The sequence below is a fragment of the Oncorhynchus masou genome, unplaced genomic scaffold, assembly GCF_036934945.1.
Source record: "Oncorhynchus masou masou isolate Uvic2021 unplaced genomic scaffold, UVic_Omas_1.1 unplaced_scaffold_711, whole genome shotgun sequence".
NCBI classification, from domain to species: domain Eukaryota; kingdom Metazoa; phylum Chordata; class Actinopteri; order Salmoniformes; family Salmonidae; genus Oncorhynchus; species Oncorhynchus masou.
The window spans coordinates 358006-382764 of NW_027013576.1; the positions used below are offsets into that span (position 1 = coordinate 358006).

Genomic DNA, 24759 nt, shown 5'->3' on the forward strand with positions numbered 1-24759 from the left:
TGCAGCATTGAAGTTTGGAACTTGGGCCTCTCTCTTAAATTGCCTATTCAACAACTTACAAAAAAATTGAAGCTGAAATTGGGATTTTATTTAAGGAATAAAGCCTGTTTTTCTTTTGAAGCCAGAAGGAGGCTAGTATCAGCTACATTTATGTCTTTACTAGACTATGGGGATATTTTATATACGAATGCTTCCGCTCAGTGTTTGAGATCAATTGACATCCTTTACCATGGCACTTTGAGATTTATTTTAAACTGCAAAACCCTTACGCACCTCTGCACTTTGTATACCAGGGTTGGCTGGCCTTCTCTAGTCACTCGTAGGCTCAGGCACTGGTATACTTTTATTTACAAAGCCATTTTTGGGTTTACTACCTGAGGACGGGGCTAGGTCTACCTTCTGGGCCGGCAGCCTTGCGAGGATTAACAGGTTGAAATGTTTTACTCGCGTTGACCATGGTGAAGGAGAGGCCGCAGGCTTTGGTAGCGGGCGGTGTCAGTGGCACTGTATTGTACTCAAAGCGAGCAAAGAAGTCATTTAATTTGTCTGGGAGCAAGATGTCGATGTCCGCGACGGGGCTGGTTTTCTTTTTGTAATCCGGTGGTGGCAGCATCATGCTGTGGGGATGTTTTTCAGCGGCAGGGACTGTGAGACTCGTCAGGATCGAGGGAAAGATGAACGGAGCAAAGTACAGAGAGATCCTTGATGAAAACCTGCTTTTAATTTTTTTTGTAAAAAGTCAAGGCATCTGAATACTTTCCGAATGCACCGTTTACAGTATCTTCATTTGAATGTAGATGTTCTCTTATTTAGAGATATATTTTCTCTAAATAAGCATTGTTGTAGAATTAAAGGTCAAATACACTGCGTTTCAAATAGCAATAATTTAATGAATTCAGGGCTTGTGAAGTTATAACTAGGCTAAATATACTACCTTGTCAAAAGTATGCAAAGTATGCTCTTCGAACATCTCATTCCATAATCATGGCCGTTATTATGGAGTTGGTCCCCCTTTGCTGCTATAACAGCCTCCACTCTTCGGGCGAAGGCTTTCCACTAAATGTTGGAACATTGCTGCAGGGGGACTTGCTTCCATTCAGCCACAAGTGCATTAGTGAGGTTGGGCACTGATGTTGAGCGATTAGGCCTGGCTCGCAGTCGCAGTGTTTCAATTCATCCCAAAGGTGTTCGATGGGCTTGAGGTCAGGGATGTGTGCAGGCCAGTTAAGTTCTTACGAACCAATCTCGACAAACCATTTCTGTATGGACCTTGCTTTGTGCACGGGGGCATTGTCATGCTGAAACAGGAAAGAGCCTTCCCCAAACTGTTGCCACAAAGGTGGAAGCACTGAATCATCGAGAATGTCATTGTTTGCTGTAGTGTTAAGATTTCCCATCACTGGAACTAAGGGGTCCCAACCATGAAAAACAGCCCCAGACCATTATTCCTCCTCCACCAAACTTTGTATTTGGGACTATGAATTCACAGTTGAACAGGGCAGCTCTAGCGGGGAAGAAATTTGATGAACTAACTTGTTGGAAAGGTGGCATCCTATGACGGTGCCATGTTGAAAGTCACTGAGCTCTTCAGTATGGGCCATTCTACTGCAAAATTTTGTCTATGGAGATTGCATGGCTGTGTGCTCTATTTTATACACCTGTCAGCAACGGGTGTAGCTGAAATAGCCAAATCAACTCATTTGAAGGCATGTTCACATACTTTAGGCCATGTCGTGTATAAGCCTTCCAACACCATACAACCAGTGGTACAGTCACTGTAGTGGTGAATCCACCGTCTCTGGAGTCCAGCTCCTCTCCTTTACCGTCATCACTCTACTGGCTTACCTATGTAGCAGCAAAGCAGGGAGGTTTTAGAGGAGGAGATTTGATGAAAGCGCTGTCGTTTTGACGAGTTTGTCAACATGCTGGTCGGATGCGTTGGGGCTTGACGTTCCAGAGCTGGGACTCTGAATCTGAAGAGTTAGTTATACCCAGGCCTAGGCCACAAGAAGAAGCTATTTTTGTGAAGCTTCAGTTGAGCGAATCCAAACTTTCATCTGCATAAAGCCTTTCATCTCGCCAAAGGATCTGAGAGCGCAGTGAAAGTGAATGACTTCCAATATTTTTTGGTGGTGGAGCAAAGAGGCCAGGAACTCACAGGCACTTTACTGTACTACTGTGCAGTCAGTGTGGTAGGCTCCTAGTCATTATGGATGGTTGATAATGTGGCACAAAGAACTGTGGCAAATTGGTACTTTCTCCAAGGTGATGTGTGTCGGGTAATGATACATTTGGATTCGTTAATGGGTATGTTTCAGAACTGGGTCTGCATAGCGAAATCATTAAAAAAACAAATTGAATAACACTTCCATGTCCTGCAGACATAATATCCTATGGCTCTCAGAGATGTATTCAGTCTAACCCTTTCCTCAGGTTTGGAAGTTAAGGGCACTTCCCCCTTACTGCTTCTAGAAAGTGGCATTGGAAAGGACTCCGTGCCTCAATCCTTCCTCAAGTTAGAGCAGTAGCTTACTGCTCCATAATAACCATTCTGAATCCGAGCGTCCGAAAGGCAAGAAAAAAAAGAAACAGTTGCCTTAATGTTTCCCATTTCTCAGTGTAAATTGGGTCCCCTGGTAGAAGTGATGACGCACATTGAAAATAACAAAGTGGAAATCATTACCACCATGAAGCCTGTATTCGGATTAAAGCCCACTTCCTGTCTCTTATACACTGTGTGGCCAGGGATCCTTTTGATTACCTGGAGGCACAGAAGACCCTCACACTTACGCACGTTCTCATTTGCATTCCTTCAATTGGTATATCTACTTAATTGGAATGCTTATTCATTTGGAATATTTGGAATCTTTTTTTTCTTTACCCTCGGTCTATTTATGCCTCTCTCTTTCTCTCTCTTTCTTTCCCTCTCTTTAATGGTCTGCCATGCTATTAGATTCTATCGTCTTTAGGGTCCCAGAACACCAATATGCAGGCCAGTCAATAGCACAACCTAAGCCTGCCTGCTGTGTGATGTCTCGTTGTCGTGTGAATAGTGTACATGTATGTACTGGATTATAACATCCTCCCCTGGATGTACATGTGTGTCCTGGATTCTAACGTCCTCTCCCTGGATGTACATGTGTGTACTGGATTCTAACGTCCTCTCCCTGGATGTACATGTGTGAACTGGATTCTAACGTCCTCTCCCTGGATGTACATGTATGTACTGGATTCTAACCTCCTCTCCCTGGATGTACAAGTATGTACTGGATTCTAACCTCCTCTCCCTGGATGTACATGTGTGTACTAGATTCTAACCTCCTCTCCCTGGATGTACATGTATGTACTGGAGTCTAACTTCCTCTCCCTGGATGTACATGTATGTACTGGATTCTAACGTCCTCTCCCTGGATGTACATGTATGTACTGGATTCTATCTGTTAGAACACAAGCTGGAAATGGACAATTGTCCTGTCCATTGGCCGTCTGTTCTGTTTGGTCTGTGCGGGTCAGTCCACTAATTACATTTAGTTTTGGCAGCAATACACTCATGAATATGGTTCATAGTGAGCTAATGCCCAGTACCCACCCCTCACACTGCTTATGCCAGTCCTGCCATACTGTGCCAGCCTGCTCCATTGAGATAATGAGTGAAATGCCCAATACGGGCATCTGGTGCCCTCTTCTATCCGTCTGCCCACCAGACCGGTAGCTACAGCAACAAAGGGCAAATATTCATCTCACTAATTCTAAAGCCCGTGTGTGTGTTCAGAATGGGGGTAGAATGATGGTGCACACTGGGAGACAGATGTGAGGACATAGGGACCCGAAAACGAGCCTGCCGCATGTGTGTGCATGTGCATGCGTGTGCGCGCGCGTGTGTGTGCATGGGCGAGCAAGAGAAATAGTATATTTCAGCAGGCACTTCTCGCCACTGATATTACTAATAGAAAGAAAACATAGAAAGAGATGGAGAACCACATCCAACACCATCCTACCCAGTAAACACCCTCCTTAGGTACTGCAGGTAAAGAGTGTTCCTCTGCAATATGTCCTGGGGTGAAGGTTACAGTGACACGGTCAGCCTTGTTCAGGGCCAGATACACTGTTCCTGTCGTGACAGCTCTGTGCAGACCCTGGCTGTCGATCACCAGCGCTGCAGCTTGGAGCAGAGGGAAGGAGCCGGCCTGAGACAGTGACAGTGGGCCCCACCTTTCCTGTTGCCAAGGGGAGTGAGAGAGGGAGATGGGGACCGAAAGAGAGGGAGAGAGAACCAAAGAGAGAGAAGTGTCCGCACGTTGGTGTTTGACAGCAAGCAGGAAGGGAAAGTGCGTCTGTCGTGGGAGGTCACCTTGCGACAGGGGGACAGGGGTTAGGGACAGAAGTAGATATTGCAGATGACGGCCAACCCCACGGCTAAGCTGCTCTCTGCTCGTGCTTTGTGTTAGTTTACTGTATTATGAATGATAAGGCAATCTGTAACAGGAAGGAACAGACACAGGGATTTAGGTGGAATTATTTGCCAAACAGTCACGCAAATTCACATCAATTCACCTCTATTCACTGTTGACCTGGTAAGTGGAATCACTTTGGAAACGGTAACCACGGCACCTACTTTTCCTGTTTAATCTGTCACAATTGTTTACCATATGCCACTGCTTCTCTGACATGCAGCTACAGCGTTAACTTTGAGTCATTCCCTGGTGAAACTGGCGTGTTATGCCGTGTCAGTCTCCTACTACAGCGTGTCATTTCTCTGACAAGTGTGTCATGTTTTACACACGCTTCATCCCCTGTTATAGTTAACTGAGAGAGAGACAGAGGGAGAGAGAGGGAGGGAGAGCGATGGTGAGGGTGAGAGAGAGAGAGAGGGAGAGAGAGAGACAGGGGGAGGGAGAAAGGGAGAGAGAGAAGGAGAGCGAGAGAGAGAGAGGGAGAAAGAGAGAGAGAATGAGAGAGAGAAGGAGAGCAAGAGAGAGAGGGGGAGAGAGAGAGAGAGGGAGAAAGAGAGAGAGGGAGAGAGAGAGAGAGAGAGAGAAGGAGAGCGAGAGAGGGTAGGACTCATGTCTTTGTCATAGCTTACATGTGTCATCCCCAGTTGTGGTTGGCCCGAAACAGAGCAGCACCGTCATGCTCTGTATTGCTATTCACATAGAATAGAGAAAACCAACGGCTTGCCGACAGGCTGACAGATAGTAATGCAATTTCAGTGGCCATATTGGTTTGGGAGAGGCACTGAAAGTTTATGAAGTTTCTTTAGGCCCAAGAAGGGTTTTACTGACCTGTTGATGACAGGGCAGTATGTCATCATGAGAAGACACAGCGGTGCTATTGCTCTACCATTTTGACTAAATGTGTCGAATGAACAACCTTTGAGTCTCCAATACATCCTCCCAGACGACAGTGAAACGCACGTTAGTTAGATCCTACTGCGGCCTGCTTGGTCATATTCTTCTCTCGATTACATCTATCCACCAGGACCTCGTTCGGTCTCCATGACACCGAAAAACAGAGTGTTAGCCTTTAACCGCCCACTTTGGTAAATTTATAAATAAATAAATACAAAGATTTAAGATGGAATGCTGAGTTTATAGCATGAAAGGGATCTTGGCTCTGGAAGAGAGACCTTTCACATCCCAGAGAAACGTAATTGAATTTCGACCCTCTCATCCCCCTCGGCGTGGGATAGCATCTTGCCCATCTCGCTACTCCCAAGCTCATAGTTAGTTTAAAGCAAAACCTTCCAACGACGACCGCAACCTATGGGCCTAACTTATTCCTGCCCACCCTGAAAACAAACCTCTGAAACATTTCCTGGAAAAGCAATTTCACCAGTGAAGAGAGATTGAGTTTGGGGGAGGTTGGCGTATGTGTGTGTTGGCGAGTGTGTGGAGATAACATAGTTTGTGCCCCCCCCACAAAATGAAATAGTGTACAGTCATCTCGCCAAGCATTGCGCTCTCTCTCCTTCCCCCGTCGTGCTCTGTCTCAACCCGATTAACAATGTTTCCCCAACTTCTTTTCACCGCACCTGCCAGCAAGAAATGGGCCTAACCTCGCTGCCAGCAAGAAAGAGCGAACGTCCTTGAAACATACAGATGAGACGATACACCCAAATGCTTTTTCGGGTCTCCAGAGAGGGAGAGAAGCGATGAGAGGGAAAGAGAAGCCACCACAATTCACGTCAAAGACCCATACTCCTGCTTTCCCTCCTGTCACAGAAAGACCTGCTATTGTAAGGAGAATACCAATAAATTCTGAGCATTTTTGAATTTGAATAGAAGGGAATTTTGAGTGGAACAGTGAATTGGTTTGAAAACAAGAGGATTGTGATACTTCATCATGTGTTGACCTTGATGTGAAAAAGCACATACAGTCCTATTGTCACGGCCGTCGAATGAAGTAGACCAAAGCGCAGCGTGATGAGCGCACATATTCATTTTTATTAGGATGACGCCGACAAAAATAATAAACAATACCGTGAAGCTCAAGTGCTATGTGCCACAAACAAAGTTATCTTCTCACAAAGGGAAAAGGGCTATCTAAGTATGGTTCCCAGTCAGACACAACGATAGACAGCTGTCCCTGATTGAGAACCACACCCGGCCAAAACATAGAAATACAAATTCATAGAAAAACAAAACATAGAATGCCCACCCCACATCACACCCTGACCTAACCAAATAGAGAAATAAAACGTCTCTCTAAGGTCAGGGCGTGACACCTATAGTATGTGATGTGTGCTGTTCCCATGGGGCCCTTCTGAAAGAGGATACTGCTGTATGAGTCATGCATTTACAATGTTTGTCCAACTTGCAGAATGCTGTATTAGTGAGTGATTCACTTCCAACATTCAAATCTGAAATGCCAAATAGTATACTTTATCAACAGTACATACACCAACACTTATTTCCCGTCTCTTTCTATCTTGAATTCTATGACTCTGTCTCCTACAGGAACATTCTGTTGTTCTGTCCCTTTCTATCTTGAATTCTATGACTCTTTGTCTCCTCCTACAGGAACTTTCTGTTGTTCTGTCCCCTTCTATCTTGAATTCTATGACTCTTTGTCTCCTTCTCCTACAGGAACATTCTGTTGTTCTCACATTCTACTAATTTATTACTCTAATATTTTGCTCCTTTTAACTTTCTTTCTGTTTTCTGTCCCTGCCTGTTTATGTCTCCTCTGTCTCTCTCCCCCTTCTCCCCATCTGTGTGATTTGTGTGTGTGATGGCAGTCTCTCCATCCTCTCACTGAGCTGATTGGATTCTGTTTTATGTCCTGCCATGTCTATGGCTTGCTTGTGTGTGTGTGTGTGTGTGTGTGTGTGTGTGTGTGTGTGGCTCTGCGGCCCCTTGCGTCACAAGCCAGTGCGTCCTGCTGTATTTGGCTCCACCACTCTGCCCTGCTCCTCCTGATCAAAGGGGACAGGATGTTCTCTGTATGTGTTAGTGTGTGTGCACACGTGTACTGTATATGTGAGAGAGAGAACCAACTCTCTGTCGTTCCACAGAAGAAATTACGATACATTTAACACATACCAAGCTTGTATCACAATTCCAGTGGGTCAGAAGTTTACAGTCACTAAGTTGACTGTGCCTTTAAACAGCTTGGAAAGTTCCAGAAAATTATGCCATGGCTTTAGAAGCTTCTGATAGGCTAATTGACATATTTTGAGTCAACTGGAGGTGTACCTGTGGATGTATTCCAAGGCCTACCTTCAAACTCAGTGCCTCTTTGCTTGACATCATGGGAAAATCTAAAGAAATCAGCCAAGAACTCAGAAAAAAATTGTAGACCTCCACAAGTCTGGTTCATCTTTGGGAGCAATTTACGAACGCCTGAAGGTACCACATTCATCTGTACAAACAATAGTACGCAAGTATAAACACCATGAGACCACACAGTCGTCATACCGCTCAGGAAGGAGACGCGTTCTGTCTCCTAGAGATGAACGTACTTTGGGGCGAAAAGTGCAAATCAATCCCAGAACAACAGCAAAGGGCCTTGTGAAGATGCTGGAGGAAACGGGTACAAAAGTATCTATATCCACAGTAAAACGAGTCCTATATCGAAATAACCTTAAAGGCCGCTCAGCAAGGAAGAAGCCACTGCTCCAAAACCGCCATAAAAAAGCCAGACTACGGTTTGAACTGCACATGGGGACAAAGATTGTACTTTTTGGAGAAATGTCCTCTGGTCTGATGAAACAAAAATATAACTGTTTGGCCAAAATGATCATCGTTATGTTTGGAGGAAAAAGGGGGAGGGCTTGCAAGCCGAAGAACACCATCCCAATCGTAAAGCACCGGGGTGGCAGCATCATGTTGTGGGGGTGCTTTGCTGCAGGGGAGACTGGTGCACTTCACAAAATAGATGGCACCATGAGAAAGGAAATTTATGTGGATATGTAGAAGCAACATCTCAAGATATCAGTCAGGATGTTGCAGGCAGAGTCTCAAACCAGGAACAGTCAAATCCCTTTCCCCAGGCCTCTCTCTTCCTCGACCTCTTTTCGCTCACTTTTTCTTTAGCGGCCTCTCTATCTCTCTCTCCTCCCAAAATATCTCTCTTCCTCTCTTTCTCTCTCTCTCTACCCCTCTCTGGTCTCCCTCTTTATCTTTCTCTCTTCTCAATCCCCGTCTCTCATTCGCTCATTGTCATGCATCAGTGTTGAGCTTTACATGCTGCGGTGTAAAAATAGCACGGTGACACTTTTGTTTAATGAGATGTGAATGAGCGTCATCCCTGCCATCTGAAACGGCAGGCGCCATGATAGTTTTAAAATAAATCTATCCAACGTGGAAGCACGGCACCGCGCAGTATCGCTGTTTTAGCCTCTCCTGTGCCAAAGCCTATATACCGAGTGCATCGCTCACGGTGTACATTAGATTCCCATCTATTTGTTGTTAATATTTTTATGTGCCTTTGCAGTTACCATTGTTAAATGCAACCAAACCTCACCCCATAAATACGGACTATGAAGGGACATTCTGAGGGCTGCTCCACGTAGTTCCATGGTGGTGGGTCGTATGGTACGGTCCAGTGATTTGTTTTTCTCTCAGTTGGTCTCCCTCGGGCCCATGATGTTTTGTGTTGCGGTCAAGATCTTTGCTGTATGTCAGACATACATATTTAATAGCTGCTACCCCCAGCTTTCTTTTCCTTTCCTCCCTCTTCCTCTCTTGTGGTCTGCTTTACCCAAGGCTAAGGCCTGTGGAGAAGATTGAACTTGAAATCTGTTGTGAATATTTCATACCTCCGTTCCATTCTCTCTGAAACGATGTTCCATTGGCAGTGTGTGTGTGTGTGTGTGTGTGTGTGTGTGTGTGTGTGTGTGTGTGTGTGTGTGTGTGTGTGTGTGTGTGTGTGTGTGTGATCAAGCCCTGAGCGGCAAAGTCCACAGCCAATCACACCTTCTTTCCAACACCTCAAATTAAAGCAAATCCATTTTTAAACGGAGGTGTGAGAACACTGGTTGTGCAATCTTTTACTTTGTAGCCTCACCTCAAGCAGAACTACAGATCTCTCCCCCGCCAGAAAAATACCTTTCACTGCTGATAAAGGCAGCTACTTGGGTTTGAATACCTTATTCATCAGTGTGACATTGATAAGAACATTCTGTAGTAAATGTCCAGTCAGGGCGATATGCACAGATTTACATACCTGAACATTCTTATACAGAAACCCTCCTCTCCCTTTCTCTTCTGCCTCACTCCCACTCTTATTTTCTCTCTCTGTTTTCTTTCTCTCTCTCTCTCTCTCTCTCTCTCTTTTTCATCACCATGTTAGATGCTTGAAGCTCAGTGGTGCTCTCTTCTCCCTCACTCCCACTCCTCTTTTCTCTCTCTGTCTGTCTTTCTCTCTTTCTTTGTCTCTCTTTGTCTCTGTCTTCCTTTCAACACCATGTTAGATGCTTGAAGCTCAGTGGTGCTCTCCCTGAGGCCTCTCACTGTCCTACCAGATAGGAACTAAATTGATTGGTGTCTGTCTCCAAAGCCAATCTATCATTTCGATTGATCAGACATGGAGAGTAGGAATGGAGAAGGCGGGACAAACTCAGTGGAGTCATGTGAAGGTGGAATCCTTTGAGGGTTTCCAACACAATCACCTGATAGTTAATCAACATGCTTTCAACGTGTGGATCACATCATGCATACAGTATAGGCCTAATGACCTTCATTCCACCTTCCTGTTGAAGACTGCCCATGACAATAGATTCTCAACTTCCTTCCCCCATTTTCTGCACAATAGAATTTCCCACCCTTCATTGTGATTCCACACGGGAGAGTCCATCTGTTCCCAAGAGGGGTTCTGCATTGTTACTTAGGCTCTATTGATTTGTCGAGTATTGTCGTTGCTTAGTGAGTAGGTCTGACTCTCCTGTTCTCTTTGGTTGTGTACTTTGTGGTTATGGACCACGTTTTACCCTACCTATCATATCTTTCGGAGGATGTCATATCCAGATGACCAAATTGCCCCAACGAGTAGAATACGTCCTCTTGTCCTCTTTGGCTGTGTCACAGGCCTTCATGAGACGTCATATTCAGATGGGAAGAAAATAACAAGGCAAACCGAATAGTGTCTCTGAATGTGACTCTCTCTGTCTCCCTCCTGATTTAAACAAGTCTCTGCTGCTATGCCTTTGTCCGTTCCATGTCAGAGCTCAGAGAGATATGGCGGAGAATGTGCATTTGGGCCCCAGAGGTTATATAACGTGCTCAGAGCTCCACCTGGTCTCACATGATAACTGCCTGCGGTGACTAGGACAGGGACTAGGAAAGATGCTACGTGGCTAAGCTAGATGACCTTCACCTTGTCTGAATGGAGAATGCGAAGAGAGAGTCAACTTATTGTCTTGTATAGGGAACATTGTGATAATGAGAAATCTGATCGATGTCTAAAGAAAGATGGATAGACACGTTGTGAAATGACATTTTGCTGAACTCTGATCCTTCCAAAGAGATTTGTGACGGAATTAATTCCGTTCTAGATGTGATGGGCGCACGTACGCACACACAGCCCAACTCTCACTCTCACATTCACACACACACGCGCACACACACACACTCGCTTCACCCCCCTAACCCCATCGCATCAACACTCAACATCATTGTCCAGCTGCTTAATAATTTTACCCACATCCTTTTACACCACAGCCCTTTCAGTGGTCAAATCAATCTCCCTGACATCATCAGAGCGGACGGAGGTGTCAACACTAAATGGGATACAGGATCCTGGGGTTAATGGCTAGATGGCTGTCTAACGTAATCAGGGTGGGTGTTGGTCTCTTGATTTATATGCTGAATGAATTGATCAGTGTCGCAGGCTGACTGAGCGCTTGGTGCAGGCCTCTAGTTACTAGTGTGGGTGCTGGGTATGGCATTACTGTAATGAGCTGTATCCATCAAATCAAAGATGGAGAATTGAAGCCACCTCTAGCCCAGCTTCGCTGCACCTGACCTGGGACAGGGAGACTCATAGGGGGGCTTGGAGATTGGAGCAGTGGAGGTGGTCTGTGGTTGGTCTATGTTTGGTTTATGGTGGTTTTCTGTAAACGCAGCATGTAACATTTTCAAAGGTTTTACTGACTTACAGATCATAAATGGAAATCAGTCAATGTAAATAAATTCATTCCCTAATCATTTTTACATGACATACAGATATGCATCTGTTGGTCACAGATTGAAAAGGTGATCATTAAACCAGTCAGTATCTGAATTTGTTGTCTCCACATACATTCACATTTATCAGGCGGTTGTTGTGATCACCACCTGTTGTCCCACTGGCTGTGCGAAGTTGCTGGATATTGGTGGGAACTGGAACACACTGTCGTACACGTAGATCCAGAGCAAACATGCTCAACAGGTGACATGTGTGGTGAGAATGCAGGCCATGGAAGAACTGGGACATTTTCAGCTTCCAGAAATTGTGTACAGATCCTTGTGACATGGGGCTGTGCATTATCATGCTGAAACAGGAGGTGATGGCAGAGGATGAATGTTACAACAATGGGCCTCAGGATTTGTCACGGTATCTCTGTGCATTCAAATGCAATTGTGTTCGTTGTCCGTAGCGTATGCCTGCCCATACCATAACCCCACCACCACCATGGGGCACTCTGTTCACAACATTGACATCAGCAAACCACTTGCCCACACAACGCCATACACGCTGTCTGCCATCTGCCCAATAGAGTTGAAATCGGGATTCATCCGTGAAGAGCACACTTTTGCAGCGTGACAGTGTCCATCGAAGGTGAGCATTTGCCCACTGAAGTCGGTTACGACGCTGAACTGCTGTCAGGTCAAGTCCCTGGTGAGGATGATGAGCACGCAGATGAGCTTCCCTGAGACAGTTTCTGACAGTTCTTTGGTTGTTCAAACCCACAGTTTCATCAGCAGTCTGGGTGGCTGGTCTCAGACGATCCCGCAGATGAAGAAGCCAGATGTGGAGGTCCTGGGCTGGCATTGTTACACGTGCTCTGCGGTTGTGAGTCCTGTTGGATGTGTTGCCAAATCCTCTTAAACGATGTTGGAGGCAGCTCTTGGTAGAGAAATTGACATTTAAAGTCTCTGGCAACAGCTCTGGTGGACATTCCTGCAGTCAGCATGCCAATTGCACACTCTCCTCAGATCTTGAGACATATGTGGCATTGTGTTGTGTGACAAAACTGCACCTTTTAGAGTGGCCTTTATTGTCCCCAGCACAAGGTGTACCTGTGTAATGATCATGCTGTCTAATCAGCTTCTTGATATGCCACATCTGTCAGGTGGATGGATTACCTTGGCAAAGGAGAAATGCTCACTAAATTTGAGAGAAAAAGCTTTTGTGCGGAATCTTATATTTCAGCTCCGACCCTCTGCTCTTCCATCTCCACTACCGCTGTGGGTATCCGATAGCCCAGGAAGGAGACCGCCTGCTGGAAGAAAAGGCACTTCTCTGCCTTGGCGTACAGGTGATGCCCTATCAGCCTCTCCAAAACGGACCTGCCATGAGAGACATGTTGCTTGCGTGTAGTGGAGTACACCAAGATGTCATCTATGTACACCACTACACAGCGGCCCAACATGTCTCTAACCTTGTTAATGAAGGATAGAAACACTGGTGCAGGCCGTAGGGCATTACCCTGTATTCGTCGTGTCCGGGGCTGGTGCTGAAGGTCTTCCATTCATCCCTCTCTCTGATGTGCACCAGTTTGTAGGCACTGTGTAAATCCAATCTGGTAAAGTGCTGAGCACCGAGCATCTGTTCGATCACAGTGGGTATGAGAGGCAGGGGATAACTGAATTGAACAGTTGCCTTATTCAGTGTCCGATAATCGATACACGGGTGGAGACCTCCGTCCTTCTTCTTCACGAAAAAGAAGGTGGAGGAGCCCGGAGAGGTGGACGGATGGAGGAATCCTAGGGCCAGAGCCTCCTGGACATAGACCTCCATGGCTTCGGTCTCTGCATGCGAGAGTGGGTAGATGTGCCCCCGCGGGAAGGTAGAACCAGGCAGTAGGTTGATAGTGCAGTCCCATGGGTGATGAGTCTTCGAAAAAGCCACCTGTAGGTCCCGCTACTCCTCCGGGATAGGGACGTGGGTGGCCTGGTCCGGACTTTTCACGCAGGTGGCACAGATAGACACAAAGAGACACCTCCCCTGACACTCCTACGACCAACCCAACAACCTCCTCTCTGTCCACGATATCTGGGGGTTAGGCAACTGTAACCAGGGGAAACCTAAAACTACGGGGTGTGCGGGAGAGTCTAAGATGAGGAAAGTGATGCGTTCATGGTGGTTGTGAACAACTGTGAGGGAAGCCTGCAGCTGGCATACGGTCCGGATCACCTCGTCCATTGCAGCCTGGAGGTGCTCCAGGTACGAGTCGTGGTGGAGCATCTCTCCTATATCGGAGATGTTGGGATGTCCTGCTGCTTCCTGTCCTCTTGGGTCGGTCATTCTATCACAGGTGTAGAGAAGAGTAGCCAGGAGGCAGTAGCAGATTTTACTGAATGTATTTAAGCACCATAGATCAAAGCGGGACGAAACCCAAACGCTGTTGTGCTCAAAATATATCTTCATAAACAGAAAGGCAAAGGGCAAACCCAAAGTGCAAAATATAAAGTACTCAGGAAATAGTGGGGGAGATTCCTCTCAGGAAAACAAGTAACATTACAATGACGACAAAGACAAATGGCAGAGGGAGTATATATACAGTGATAGAGTGGGGATTGGAACCAGGTGTGTGTAATGATGACGAGACAAGTCCGGGGTTGATGAGTGAAGGGCGTTTGCCAGCAGTAGGTTCGGCAGCAGCTAGAAGGCCAGCGATGACGAACGCTTGAGATGGACAGGAGGAGGAGCCAAAGCGAAGGCTGGTGTGACCAACACTTTACGTGCTGCGTAAAGGTGTGGTGTTTCAGAAAGAGAAAGCCCATGCAGTCAGATACATCTGGGTGAACTGTCTCATTTTTTCAGTGTTTTTTTTTTGTATTGTGTGGTTTTGTATGTGTGTCATGTCTGTCATTGTCTCTGTGAGAGAGTGTGTGTCTCTGTTGTGTGTGTTTGTGTGTGTGTCATGTCTGTCATTGTCTCTGTGAGAGAGTGCGTGTCTCTGTTGTGTGTGTTTGTGTGTGTGTGTTGTCAAGGGGTTTGTGAATAACTGCGTGCTGATCCAGCTCAGATGGCGTGAGTGTGACAGCTGTTTGGATTGGGCTTTTTGTCACTGGCAGCTTGCCGTAGTCATTCATCTCCTGGGTGCTTGCTTACTCTCTCTTTCTCTCTCTCTCTCTCTTTCTCTCTCTCACTCAATATGTATTTCTCTCCATCCCTCTCTCTTTCACTCTTTCTCTCTCATTCTTTATGCACCATGTCTTACAGTCACACATTCAACACGTCTCCACTCCAGGCAACATGTAGCCACCCACGTGCACCTCATCACCCTTTCAGACCCCATGTAACCCACCTAGAACCCAGTGCCTTACCCCTTTCCTAGCTGACTTGGTTTGACTGAAAATGACTGTCCTCCAGTCAAAGCTATTTACGGAACGGACCATTTCATGTTCAACAGGGTTGATTAGTGGTGGTGGTATTAGCGATGTGTAACGTCTCTGTCAGAATGTTCATGGCTGATTTGGCCGTAAATTAGAGGTTAATGGGGGGTCAAATCACAGATTAAATAAGACTTCCCTTGACCTTGTGATTAGAGAGAGGAATGTTGTTGTTTGATAGTCTGTGTTTTTTAATGGATGATATTACATTTAATGATATTCAACATCTAAAATATAAAGTGACCTTATGGATTTTAATATATTGTACAATCCAAAGGGATGAGATGACCCTTGTGCTGTTGACAGAATCTAAAGTGTATTGATGTATTTCTGATAGCATGACTGTGCAGAATCTAGGTGATAAGTCATGCTTCTGATGACTGCAGGAATAGTGGCTGATGTTGTGCACCACCACAAAATAATCCTCCCTTTTTCACCTGTTGGAGCTGTGACTATATGCATCGATTGACCTTTGACCTGAAAGGGGATGATAGAAGTCAGGTGTGGCTGAAGGGCCTAGCTTACTGTTGTTTTGTGGTTAGAGGAATCGTGTTGCAGGACAAGTTTCTCTTGTGCTGTTGACAGGTCATACTGAGAAGAATACGCCTACAGTTGAGACATGGTGGCTGATGTTCAACTGCAGCTTAATGTATCTTATTACAGATACCGTAGAGCATACTGAGGAATAGTATGTATGAGGCCTACCTTCTTTCTGCACCAGTCATACTGAGGAATGTGGCATGTATGAGGCACTCTTCTTTCTGCACCAGTCATACTGAGGAATAGTGGCTGATGTATGAGGCCTACTCTTCTTTCTGCACCAGTCATACTGAGGAATAGTCCTGTTGCAATGAGGAATAGTGGCTGATGTATGAGGCACTCTTCTTTCTGCACCAGTCATACAGGAATAGTGGCTGATGTATGAGGCCTACCAGTCATACTTCTTTCTGCACCAGTCATACTGAGGAATAGTGGCTGATGTATGAGGCCTACTCTTCTTTTTCTGCACCAGTCATACTGAGGAATAGTGGCTGATGTATGAGGCCTACTCTTCTTTCTGCACCAGTCATACTGAGGAATAGTGGCTGATGTATGAGGCCTGCTCTTCTTTCTGCACCAGTCATACTGAGGAATAGTGGCTGGCCTGCACCAGTCATACTGAGGAATAGTGAGAGGCCTGCTCTTCTTTCTGCACCAGTCATACTGAGGAATAGTGGCTGATGTATGAGGCCTGCTCTTCTTTCTGCACCAGTCATACTGAGGAATAGTGGCTGATGTATGAGGCCTACTCTTCTTTCTGCACCAGTCATACTGAGGAATAGTGGCTGATGTATGAGGCCTGCTCTTCTTTCTGCACCAATACTGGGAATAGTGGCTGAGAGAAATATGATTATTTATGCGGAATCAGCCAGTAACTGGTCTTTGTCCTTGTGTTCTGCCTGATGAACTGATTAAGGCCTGTTCTTCTTTCTGCACCAGTCATGAGCTGGAGGAATAGTGGCTGATGTATGAGGAGTCATACTGAGGAATAGTGGCTGATGTATGAGGCCTACTCTTCTTTCTGCACCAGATACTGAGGAATAGTGGCTGAATCCAGTCATACTGAGGAATAGTGGATGTATGAGGCCTACTCTTCTTTCTGCAGGAGGAGGAATAGTGGCTGATGTATGAGGCCTACTCTTCTTTCTGCACCAGTCATACTGAGGAATAGTGGCTGATGTATGAGGCCTACTCTTCTTTCTGCATCCAGTCATACTGAGGAATAGTGGTGATGTATGAGCACCAGAGGAATAGTGGCTGATGTATGAGGCCTACTCTTCTTTCTGCATCAGTCATACTGAGGAATAGTGGCTGATGTATGAGGCCTACTCTTCTTTCTGCACCAGTCATACTGAGGAATAGTGGCTGATGTATGAGGCCTACTCTTCTTTCTGCACCAGTCATACTGAGGAATAGTGGGAGGATGGGGCCTAACCAGTCATACTGAGGAATAGGGGATGTATGAGGCCAGCTCTTCTTTCTGCAGGAGTCATACTGAGGAATAGTGGCTGATGTATGAGGCCTACTCTTCTTTCTGCACCAAAGGGGGAGAGAAATATGATTATTTATGGGAATCAGCCAGGAACTGGTCTTTGTCCTTTTGTTCTGCCTGATGAACTGATTAATGCTCGACTCAGAGCTGGAGGAGGAGGATGGAGGTCAGAATCAAGGAGGGAGGAGGAGGAGGAGAGGGGGAAGAGAGCAGAGGAGGAGGGTTGAGGGAGAGGGAGGAGAATCAGGGTTCTTTTTCTGCACATATTAGGAAATCAGTCAAGAGGTCACAGGGAGCAGAGGAGGAGGGAGGAGGAAGAGACGTTGAAGGGAGGTGGGGAATCAGGGGAGGTGGAGGAGGAGGAGGAGGATAGGAGAGTTGACGGGAGCAGATGGAGGAGGAGGAGCAGGAAGGGGAGGAGATGGAGGAGGAGGGGAATCAGGGGAGGAGAGGAGGGTAGGAGGGTGAGGAGGGGTGAAGGGGAGCAGAGGAGGAGGTGGAGGAAAAGGAAGAAGAAGAGGGTGCTAGAAATCTGAAAAGAAAGCAATAAGAGAGCAGAAAGAGAGGAGGGTTGTTATAGAGTCAAGGAGTTCGCTACAGGTTGAACATATTAGATTTCCTCAAATCAGTCAAATCACAGTTGTGATGCATAGGTGGTGTACACTAGCTACAATAAGGTATATAAGTGGTGTACACTAGCTACAGTAAGGTATAGGTGGTGTACACTAGCTACAATAAGGTATGGTGTACACTGTGGTATATGTTACTAGCTACAGTAAGGTAAGGTGGTGTATAGGTGGTGTACACTAGCTACAAAGGTAAGGTGGTGTATAGCTACAGTAAGGTAGTGGTGTACACTAGCACTAGCTACAGTAAGGTATAGGTGGTGTACACTAGCTACAATAAGGTATATGTGGTGTACACTAGCTATGGTAAGGTATAGGTGGAGTACACTAGCTACAATAAGGTATATGTGGTGTACACTAGCTACAGTAAGGTATAGGTGGTGTACACTAGCTACAGTAAGGTATAGGTGGTGTACACTAGCTACAGTAAGGTATAGGTGGTGTACACTAGCTACAGTAAGGTATAGGTGGTGTACACTAGCTACAGTAAGGTATAGGTGGAGTACACTAGCTACAGTATAAGGTATAGGTGGTGTACACTAGCTACAGTAAGGTATAGGTGGTACACTAGCTACAATAAGGTATAGGTGGTGTACACTAGCTACAGTACAGGCATAGGTGGTGTACACTAGCTACAATAAGGTATAGGTGGTGTACACTAGCTACTAAGGTACAGGTGGTGTACACTAGCTACAGTAAGTAAGGTATAGGTGGTGTACACTAGCTACAGTAAGGTATAGGTGGTGTACACTAGCTACAATAAGGTATATATGGTGTACACTAGCTACAGTAAGGTATAGGTGGTGTACACTAGCTACAGTAAGGTATAGGTGGTGTACACTAGCTACAGTAAGGTATAGGTGGTGTACACTAGCTACAGTAAGGTATAGGTGGTGTACACTAGCTACAGTAAGGTATAGGTGGTGTACACTAGCTACAGTAAGGTACAGGTGGTGTACACTAGCTACAGTAAGGTACAGGTGGTGTACACTAGCTACAGTACAGTAAGGTATAGGTGGTGTACACTAGCTACAGTACAGTAAGGTATAGGTGGTGTACACTAGCTACAGTACAGTAAGGTACAGGTGGTGTACACTAGCTACAGTACAGTAAGGTATAGGTGGTGTACACTAGCTACAGTAAGGTATGGTGTACACTAGGTGGTGTACACTAGCTACAGTAAGGTATAGGTGGTGTACACTAGCTACAGCAGTAAGGTACAGGTGGTGTACACTAGTACAGTAAGGTATAGGTGGTGTACACTAGCTGTACAGTAAGGTATAGGTGGTGTACACTAGCTACAGTAAGGTATAGGTGGTGTACACTACAGTACAGTAAGGTATAGGTGGTGTACACTAGCTACAGTACAGTAAGGTACAGGTGGTGTACACTAGCTACAGTACAGTAAGGTATAGGTGGTGTACACTAGCTACAGTAAGGTATAGGTGGTGTACACTAGCTACAGTAAGGTATAGGTGGTGTACACTAGCTACAGGTGGTGTACACTAGCTACAGTACAGTAAGGTACAGGTGGTGTACACTAGCTACAGTAAGGTATAGGTGGTGTACTCTAGCTACAGTAAGGTATAGGTGGTGTACACCAGCTACAGTAAGCAAACTGTAAACTGGGCACAGCATCACAACAAGAAACAAACAACACTTTTATTTTTTTTGGCTCAGGCATGAATTTAGCATACGTGGGGGGGTGCTAATTTGCCATCCATACAGTATTGCTGAGGTGGCTTTCAAAAGGTTGCCCTTTTTCTGTGTCTCCATGGTGATGATCCCATCTGGGATGTGAACCCTGAAACCCTCTGGTCATGAGCCCAGATATCTAATCTATCTCTGTTGGTTGTTTGCTGCTGATGACACAGCAGAAACTGAGTTGTTTATAGTAGTGATACCAGCGAAGAAGGAAGAACGTCAAAGTGACCTAACTGTTGTCAGGGAAACATTCAGGTTCAGAATTCTCTCTCAGGGGGGTGTCATGACTAAAATCCTACTCATATGAATCTGACAAACCAGGACGGAAGCGAAACAGCGTGCTACCACAACACACTAGGACATAGGGGGCTCTTTAGCATCAAATCGAGATGGCCGCGGGACCTAGAGAGCTCTGGGACTGCCTTCTGTGTACCATGAAGTGTTTAGAGTTGAAGGTTTCTCTAAAAGAGATTCTAGACTCATAGGGCCTCATCCCTACTTAAACACTCTAGGAAGAAAAAAAAATAAGAATTTTGATATGAATTAATAATCATTATGTTTAGTTTTTGAGCCCGCGATGCCTGAAGCGTGAGAGTAGTTAATGTTTCACACTGTGGGAGTGGGAGGGGGGGGTCATTAAAGAGATTGTTCTCTCTCCTTCGGCAGGGAACTGGTGTGTCACAATACGGGGGCAACGGAGAAACAGCAGGGAGGCCTGTGCATGCTAACACAGACACACAGAGAGAGAAACACACACACACAGAAATATATATACAGAATTACACTCACACAAATACACACACAAACTTACAGTAATATATGACTCACACACATGACAACCGCAGACAGGCACACACGCACGCACGCACGCACGCACACACACACACACACACACACACACACACACACACACACACACACACACACACACACACACACACACACACACACAGAAAGCCACACACATCACATCCCTGCAATACTGCACAGCGCCAAGGACACACGTTCCTTTAAAAACACATAATTTTGTGTGTGTCAAACATACTAAAATGCTCTGCGTGCACGGTGCCATGAAAACAAGGAGCATATAAGCTGAAACTTCCCTTTAATGCAGCAACAGCAGTATACAGTAAAGTCAGCGAAGAGGATGGACAATGCAGTAGATAAACCCCAACCCCGGGTAGCCAACACTTTGATGTCACCATGAAAGGAAACTGCTGCAACACTATTGCAGCTCACCAAACACAATGCAGACAAGCAACCATCAACCAACCTGGCTTTAACACGCCCGGTCGCCTCACGTAGACTTGCGCAGGCGTTAGCGGTCACTGTTGAGCGCGAGCCGTCAGCACCGTAATTACATCCTAATGGCAATGCAACGGAGGCTGGCTGCACTTGTCTGTCTCCTGGCAGAGAGAGAAAAAGGGAAGAGAGAGAGAAATGGAAGAGGGAAAGAGATAGAGAAGAGAAGGAAAGAGAGGAGAGAGCATGAGAGAGAAGAAGAGAAAGAGAGAGAGGGGTAGAGAGAGGGGTTAGAGAGAGAGGGGGTTAGAGAGAGAGAGGGAGAGAGAGAGAGAGAGGATAGCGAGAGAGAGAGAGAAGAGTGAGTGTCAGGCAACAGCCAAGGCCTGGCTCTGCCCTGTCAGTCACCCTGACACCTGGAACCACTCAATCTCCTTAGCCCACAATGGAGGGAGAGAGATGGAGGAGGGGGCAGGGAACATGATGGATAAGGCAGTGGAGGCTGGTGACTTGAACAATTGATGAGGATGGGAGACCCACGGTGTAGGCATGGAATCCATGGAGACGACAAAGTGTGTTTCAAAAATCGTCAAAGCCTAATTATTTTAACCTAAAGCATTTAATAAAGCCATGTATAGTACACTATTATGGGGAATGGAGATGAGAGGGCTACTTGCAGTGTTGGGAAGGGATCACAGCAGTGATTGAATGAGAGTATGAGGCATGAGTTGAGGTGTTCAGAGGCTTGACTTCAGTGCAGGACAGGATTTGTCTGGGAAGACAAAAGCAATAACACAACACATTACACAGTTAGACAAAAGACCTAAGAATGAGTTAGTCTGAGCAAAGAGTCAAATCATTGATGTGTAATAATGTGATTGTGTATGTGATTGACTCTACGTACAGACATGAGAGAAAATTGATAGGGGTACTCAGTGCTTGGAGAGGAAACATTCAATGTGCCAGTGGATGAGCGGGCACATGAGACGTGGCTTCAGTTCATGTCAGCAGAGAGTTGACGATGGTAGTGGAGTGGTCATCACCTCTTAATAAGAGAACAGGAGGGGACTTGGCTGTAAATACAAATAGCAGATACATTCCATTACAGCTGTGCCAATGTAGGTTTGAACAACAAGTTTCTCCATGAAGTTAAACTCAGACATCTCAAAATTCACAGTCAAACAGACTGCACATCTCCGCCCACTTCACACATCAAAGTAGCCCAAGAAACGTTCCTGAATAAATCCCTGATCATCCACATACCTGACGATAACTCACAACTGCAAGCAGACTGGTGGCACCATAGGTCCCTGAGTGCGGGGGGGGGACTCTTATTTAGGAAAACTCTGGACCCTATAAGGTATGACAGTGATTCATCAATTGTAAAAGGTTTTATAAGGGCTATGATGGGTTTTTCTTAATCAGGCCACATGAATGAAAACCCTGTCAAACTGCAGCAATCTTATACTTATATGATATGAATTACATTTAGAGGAGATGAGGAGAGGGATTCCCTCTACCCAGATCAGAGACAACAACGGACAGACAATAGAACTCACAGGGCTGAGCTTGCTCTCTGCATGTTGGCATCATACAGGCCTATGCAACTGTAGGCCTGATAAAACATTTACTCACATCTGTCATCACTATTATGTTGACTGATTCATTCCAGTTAATCATTTTGGGTTGAAAACATATAGGCAGCCTAGCCAGCCCAATTTTGAATATAAAACCAATTTGATCACATTCACATTTTCTCCTGACACACAAATGGACTATAAATACATAACGTTACCAATCAGTTACCCTGACCAGATGGACAGGGCACATCGGCTGTATGCAGCTGCTGTTATTAGTAGCCTACAGTTGATCAGACTGAAAAATCATGAATTCTCTGATCCTAATCCTATGATCAGATGGACAACATGTCAGTTCATATTGCAAAAGCTTTGATTTGTTGGAGGTCATCCTCCGGAAGTAGTCATGATTAGAGGTCGACCGATTATCATTTTTCAACTCCGATACCGAATATTGGAGGACCAAAAAAAGCCGATACCGATTAATCGGCCAATTTGTTTTTTGTTTGTTTTTGTAATAATGACAATTACAACAATACTGAATTAACACTTATTTTAACTCAATATAATACATCATAAAATCAATTTAGCCTCAAATAAAATGAAACAAGTTCAATTTGGTTTAAATAATGCAAAAACAAAGCGTTGGAGAAGAAAGTAAAAGTGCAATATGTGCCATGTAAAAAAGCTAACGTTTAGGTTCCTTGCTCAGAACATGAGAACATATGAAAGCTGGTGGTTCCTTTTAACAGGAGTCTTCAATATTACCAGGTAAGAAGTTTTAGGTTGTAGTTATTATAGGAATTATAGGACAATTTCTATCTATCCGTCCTTCCTCCTCTGAGGAGCCTCCACTAGCATATAGAGGGAGGGAGGAAGGGGGTGTGGCGGAAGGGAAGGAAAGGAGGGAGGGGAAGGAAGGGAAGGGGGACAGAGGCAAGGAGAGAGAGAGAGAGAGAGAGAGAGAGAGGAGGGGGCAGGGAGCATTATATATTTGGAGGGAAGGAGGGAGGGAGGGAGAGAGCTAAGATGAGAGATGGATAATTAAGGAGAGAAAGAGTAAGTAAAGAGGTAAAGATATAGTAGTGGAGGTGAAGAGGGAGTAGAATAGTTTCATATGCAAGCAAACACCTCTGTCTCACTGTCTCACTGTGTGATCTTCTGTTCGTCCGTAGCTGCATGGCATCGACATACATTGTCTGTTTGCTCAACACCTGTCTGTCCTGTTCCCCCTGTAAACTGTATTGCCCCTGTTGTATACACTATGGTCCCTCCATGTCCTTCCTCTGTTACTCTGTTTCTTTAGATATCAATATGCCATATCAATGATCATCAGAAGTACTTTTCTTACTCTTTGAGGGGCTGAACAACAGGAAAGAGAGATTGATTCGTCACGACAACAAAAGACAACAGAAAAACAGGGAAACTCTTCCTGCAAGAATATAACTCCCCGTCTCGGGCAGGATGTATTTTTACCCCGAAAGCCCAAGCACACCTGCTGAGTGCCGAGGCGCCCAGGCTTTATTTTCCATCCATTATTCATACGCCAGCTCCATTATGAGAATACGTCCTGTCCTTATGAAGATACTCTCTGTCTGCCTCACAAGCTGTTCAGTGAAAATGCAGAGCTGTTGTAGAGACCTACAGTATGTGAGGAACAAAGGAAAACAGAATGGGATTTTGTTGGCAATGCACTGTGCATAGATCGAGTGGGTAAAATGTGTTAGGGTGAATGCATTGGCGAGGAAGTGGTCCGCAAACATTGGAACATTGTAGAAGTAAGCAAGTGCACTGTGCTGCATGCAGACATACACATACATAGACACACATGCTTACATTTATACATGCATGCACACATACGCACGCACGCACGCACACACACACACACATGACACACATGACACAGCACTCCAGTCCCCCCTCTCTGTGTTCATTTTCTTAATCTCTGAGGTTTGGGTGAATTAGCTAGATTTTTCCATCTTGCTTTGATGATGATGCTGCACCACAGTATGCTGTTTTGACTGCAGCTCTGTATTCGCTGCAGAGCCCTGTTTTAACACCCTCAGGGGAATCTCCTCTTCCAGTACTCGTTTGCGGCGCTGCATATGTTTTGCTGAAATGTTCAGATTTTTTGCTCACTACGGTCACAGCCACTGTCAAAGAAGAGAAAATGCGATCGCTCCAAAACATGGCCTGAATTCTCGAGATTTCAGAGACATTCAGGGGTCATTTTAATAGTGCATTAAACAAGAGCTTTTAAGCAGAGAGTGAAACCCCAGGATGGATTCCACCATTTTAAAGGACATTATGCTCAACAGTAATAAAGACAAACACACACACACACACACACACACACACACACACACACACACACACACACACACACACACACACACACACACACACACACACACATCCCTGCAGTTCTGAGGAGCACCAAGGACACATGCCTTTAACCCATGCCTGTGTGTGCCTACCTAGCATACCAAAATCTATCTTCCTCACTCTCTTTATATTTTCTCTCTTTCTCTTGCTCTCTT

General features: G+C 45.4%; 1 pseudogene; it reads left to right on the plus strand.

Moving 5' to 3' along the window:
* Window positions 1-24759, plus strand: part of LOC135537104 (IQ motif and SEC7 domain-containing protein 3-like) — a 60326-nt pseudogene that overhangs the window by 16400 nt on the left and 19167 nt on the right.